General features: G+C 50.5%; 1 protein-coding gene across 2 annotated transcripts in view; it reads right to left on the reverse strand.

Moving 5' to 3' along the window:
• Positions 1–3,530, reverse strand: part of LOC103724851 (zinc finger protein 39) — an 18,461-nt gene extending 14,931 nt beyond the window's left edge. The window contains exon 1 of one of the 2 annotated variants that reach the window (XM_008821992.2): positions 3,161–3,530. The gene's annotated coding sequence lies outside the window, so the exon portion shown is untranslated. Of the gene's footprint in view, positions 1–2,377; positions 2,788–3,160 lie in introns of those variants that run through there. The other variant, XM_029558103.1, reaches the window with a different exon arrangement.
• Positions 3,531–4,524: the final 994 nt, after the last annotated feature.

Raw genomic sequence — 4,524 nt, forward strand, 5'->3', positions numbered from 1 at the left:
CCCAGAAACTGGGAGTATTCATCATTGTGAGCGCGTGTGTGTGTGTGTGTGTGTGTGTGTGTGTGTGTGTGTGTGTGTGTGTGTGCAAGCACATACTCCAGCATGCATGCGAGAGAAGACCACTTATGGAAGTCTATTCTTTCTTACCATACTGTTTCAGGTAGTGAGGTTGGTGGAAAGCATTCTTACCCTCTGAGCCATCTCACCAGCCTCTGTTAATTCAGTTTTAACTACATTCACAAATAAGCCATCTTCTCAGTCCACAATTATTGCTGGAGTGGAAGGTCAAAGTAAGTGTTGCTACTTTACCTTTAGCTTGTCAGTTCCAAGAAACCCTCTTGTCTCACAGCTGCCCAGGGCCCTTACAGCAAAGGGATATAATGACCAACTAGGGTGACATCTTAAGATATGGGTACTCACTAAATAAAAACTGTCTCCAAAGAGAACTTGGAACTTCTCTGGCCCAAAGAGAAAACTCAGCAAGTTCCTGGGTCTGGCATACATACCAATCTGGAAACGCCATAACCTCAATACCAGTCCAAATCAAATTCAAGGATCCTTCTAAATTCCCTCATAGAAATGAGGAATTTACCTGATTATCGAGAAAGCTATGAGAGTTTACAACCTATTATAGGTCAGTTCCTAACATATGAGCTATTAAAACCTTAAGAATCTCCCTCACATACACCAAAACCTTGCCATTTCTGAAACCTACGGGAAAATACCAGCTGGTCCAGGACTTGAGGATAATCAATGGGCTATAATACCTATACACCATCTAGTGGCAGACCCATACACTCTTACAAGTCAAATGCCAGAAAAGATGCCCTTTCTTCACTCTGACTCTCAATTCCTGCTATCCCAGTAACTTACAGGCAAGTCCCACCAAACTGCCAATTTGCCAGCCCACTGGAAAAGGACCTCAGGGAACTACATTTAAATCAGGGCCTATTTTCCAGTAAGTAGATGACTTACTGACCTGTGTTCCACCCTGGAGACATACCCTATCTGTGTCCTGGCTCTCCAAACACTAAGCAACATCTCAGGTTCTTTGGGGAATGGCAAAATTCTGCTGCATTTGGAACACACATTCTGGAATAATGGCCAAACCTCTTTATGAAGTCACTACAGGGCCTCAGACTGAACTCTCGGAATAGACACATGAAATCCAATAGGCCTTCAACTCCTTAATATTAGCCCTAATCCAGGCCCCAGATCTGGGTATACCTGATTTAACACAGCCTCTCATTCTGTAGGGAGAAAAGCCAGGGAATTGTTCCCACTATTGATTCAATAGTTGGTCTAATGACCAAGACGAGTGGCATACCTGAACAAGAAGTTGATGGGACTACTATGGGATGGCCAGGCTAAGAATAGCAACTCCAACAGCCCTGGTAGACGTGGCCTCCAAAATCACCTAGGGATCCAAATACCTCAAGTGAAGCCTATCTCAGAAATCAAGAGACATAAATAACTGAATAGAAATTAACTGAGTATCAGTCCTCAAGTCATCATAAAGATTTGTAATACTTAAAGCCCAGCACTCTTCTGCCCTGTTCTAAGTTAAAGCACTCCCATAACAATCTCTCAGAATTACGCTAGTAGAAAAGACCTCACTGACCGCGTAGCCATTACACCGAGAGAAGACCTGGTAGACAAATGGAAGGAGTCAGGTGTTAAAGGGAGAACAGAAGGCAGGGTATGAAGCCATTGGCCTAAAATAAGTAACTAAATCAGAAGCCTTGGTACCAGGAACCTGAGGTCAAAGAGCCAAGACAATAGTTTCCATCTGAGCTCTGGAGCTAAAAAAAAAAAAAAAAAAAAAAAAAAAAAAAATTTTTTTTTTATGGGCCATTGACATCAGAGGTGCCACTCACATGCCTAGCTTCGAACAAAGACAATCAGAGATATAGAGATAACAGAGATTCAGAGACGGAGAGACACAAATGCAGAGGCACATCTAACCCAGCGGTGGCATGACAGAACCACTAGCCCCGGCTCCGCCTCCCGGGAAGGAAATTACAGGAAGCCCCAGGTGGGGTCCCTAGGGCGGGTATAGCCTGCAACAGGATGCCTGATCAGCTGCTTTCCCCTGCAGCCAGCTCTGGCCCATGAAGCCCAAGGTCCCGGGGGCCGTGGACCGGGAACGTCTCAGCTGTCTGCACAACTGCGGTAGAGAAGTCCCCCCCCACCCCCCTCCCGCGGACCTCAGAGGCAGGCGTCCCCCTGCCAATGCGCACCCGGCAGCCCCAGGACTCCCTCGTGGGGCTCGGAGCCCAGCGTCCCCAGCACTGCCCCGGCCAGGCCAGCGGAGCGTCACCTCGGTCCCAGCTTCCCTCCTGGAAACGCCACTCACTCCAGCCCTGCCAATGCTCACCCGGCGGCCCCAGGACTGACGCGTGGGGCTCGGAGCCTAGCGTCCCCAGCACCGCCCTGGCCAGGCCACCGGAGCGTCACCTCGGTCCCAGCTTCCCTCCTGGAAACGCCACTCACTCCAGGGGAGAGCTGCAGAGAGGGCCGCGGCCGGGCTCAAGTCCCAGTGTGGGGACCGGACTGGACAGGACAGGACAGGACAGGACAGGACGGGATGGGGCAAGACTGGACGCCCGGGGCCCCGCCAGCCCCACCCACCGCGGAAGGGACCGGGCGCCAGGCAGACGGAGGGTTCCGGCCCAGAATGCAGGGAAGAAGGGGAATCTGAGGGGAGGACGAAGACTCAGGGGAAGATGGGGCTCTGCAGGCTGATGGGGACTCTGCAGGCTGATAGGGACTCTGCGGGGAAAAAGCGGAGCCCGGCCGTGCCGCCAGCTCCACCTTCCACCGCTTCCCGGGGCTCAGCTGGGGACGGGACAGGACCGGACGGGACGGGACGGGACGGGACAGGACTGGACAGGACTGAACTGGACTGGACGCCCGGGGCCCCGCCAGCCCCACCCACCGCAGAGGAGACCCGGCTCCAGGCAGACGGAGAGTTCGGGCCGAGAAGGCAGGGAAGATGGGTACTGTGAGGGAAGGATGTGGACTCGGAGGAGGATGGGGACTCTGCAGGCTGATGGGGACTCTGCAGGCTGATGGGGACTCTGCGGGGAAGAAGCGGAGCCCGGCCGTGCCGCCAGCTCCACCTTCCACCGCTTCCCCGGGCTCAGCAAGCGCCGCTCACCATTTCCGGGTTCCCGCACACCTGGCGAGCTCGCTGGGGTCTCCCCGAGCACAGCATCACCGGGCGACCGAGACTGAAGCAAGATGTCCTAGGCCTGCGGAGCAGAGATGGATCATGATACCGTTTCCAAAATGGCAGGTCATGTACAGAAGCCCCCGCCAGACTGTGAAAGCCCGCCCCTACTCTCCAGCTGTGCTCCTGATTGGACATTCCTCATCGTAATCCCATTGTCCAAGGCCTGGCTCAGGTCCCACCTTCTCAGAGCCTGAGTGATTGTGGCTCAAACCTGTAATTCAGTGTTTGGGAGGTGCAGTCAGGAAGATCAGGAGTTCAAGGCTAGCCTTGCCTATATCAGACCCCGTGGGGACCAAGTTCTGGCGCCAGGGACAGAGTCAGAGCCAGGAAATTTAAAAAGATGCTTGGAGCTGCCATACTTTATTTTCTCCAGGAGAGAGTGTGTGCTCTTGGTCCCAAGGACATTTTATAAAAAATCACCCAAAGATGTCTCCTTGCAAAACTGGTTATATAAGGAGTTACGTAACTGCCTCCTTTACTGGTCACTCGTGGTTCCCCGGACATTCGGTAGTGGCTATCTTAACTAAGTCATCCTGAAGTTCATACTGTGACTCTGTTGTCTGAATCTTTACCTGCCCCTCATGGTCTTTATTCCCTTTAGACCCTGATCAAAAAACTGAAATGAAAATTAAAACAAAAAAAAGAATCACAACCTCTTGACCCTAGGTATTTTAAAGCAGGTCATCCTATGGGAGAACTTAGCCCCAACTAAACATGGCAGTTAACCTTTGTATCTAAGGGTACTAAAGCTTATGAATTATATATTACATATACTTGTTCACAAGTGAGAAAAATATGACAATTAAATTTCTTTCTTGTAAATCTTTCCAATTCTGTACTTTGGAATGGCAGCCTGATCTTTGAAACGGGAAGCAATTCCCTAAAACAGAAAGTTCCAACACAAATATAATGAGAATTTTAAGTTTTTAAATTTTAGATTGATATGCAAATAGCTTTTAACTGTGGTACCTTCATGCATACTTGCTGTTAGCCTTTGCCCTCATTTGTTCCCCTGCACCAGTGCCCACCCCCCGCCTTTTGTACCTCTCTACTGTTTCCTTTCTACCCCTAATATCCCACACCTAGCTTTCATGTCACATCTTACCACAAAGTGTAAATTAATTTTCTAAAATATCCACATAAAAAATCAAAACAGGCTGGGCGTGGTGGCGCATGCCTTTAATCCCAGCACTCGGGAGGCAGAAGCAGGTGGATCTCTGTGAGTTCGAGGCCAGCCTGTTCTCCATGGTGAATCCAGGACAGCTGGGGCTACAGGGAGACCCTGTCTC

This window comes from Nannospalax galili, unplaced genomic scaffold, assembly GCF_000622305.1.
Source record: "Nannospalax galili isolate Female #2095 unplaced genomic scaffold, S.galili_v1.0 scaffold1209, whole genome shotgun sequence".
Lineage (NCBI taxonomy): Eukaryota > Metazoa > Chordata > Mammalia > Rodentia > Spalacidae > Nannospalax > Nannospalax galili.